Below are 596 nucleotides of genomic sequence, written 5' to 3' on the forward strand. Positions count from 1 at the left end.
AAGTCAGGAGTGGATCCCATGTTCCCACTTGGATGGCAGTCTAAAGATGGAGAAGACAGAGAAAAAAACTGGGGAAAGAAGATAAAACAGATGAGCTTCAAAGACGTTCATGTTTAATGTGATATACCTCCTAGACAGCTAGATGAAGACTTAAAGCAATACTCTGGAAACAGGAATGTGGATTTTAGGAGAGCGAAGAGACTGGAGATAAAGGTTTAGGACACAGTTATTTATAGGAGTTGAATTCCTGGGGATAGAAGAAATCACACATGGAAAACATACTTATCATATTAAAAGAAATGTTTCTTTAGCAAGGATCACTGATGGACAACTGATTTAAAATTTAACTATACATAAAGTTTCTTTTGTTTCAAAAAGTTTGCACACCACTATTCTAAAGTGATCATCACAAAAGCTGATAATCATGCAATGTTCTACTATCAACATTTAACTCCACTTCTGGAAAGGGAAATGCGAAACAGTCCTGCCTCCTACCCACTCCAGCCTGGGTAGGATTCCAACAACCGATGAAACAGAACTCAGAGACAGCAGGCACTCCTAGATTGCAGTTTTAATCAAAACCCTGAGCACAGCTT

This window comes from Galeopterus variegatus, unplaced genomic scaffold, assembly GCF_000696425.1.
Source record: "Galeopterus variegatus unplaced genomic scaffold, G_variegatus-3.0.2 Scaffold1857, whole genome shotgun sequence".
Classification (NCBI taxonomy): Eukaryota; Metazoa; Chordata; class Mammalia; order Dermoptera; family Cynocephalidae; genus Galeopterus; species Galeopterus variegatus.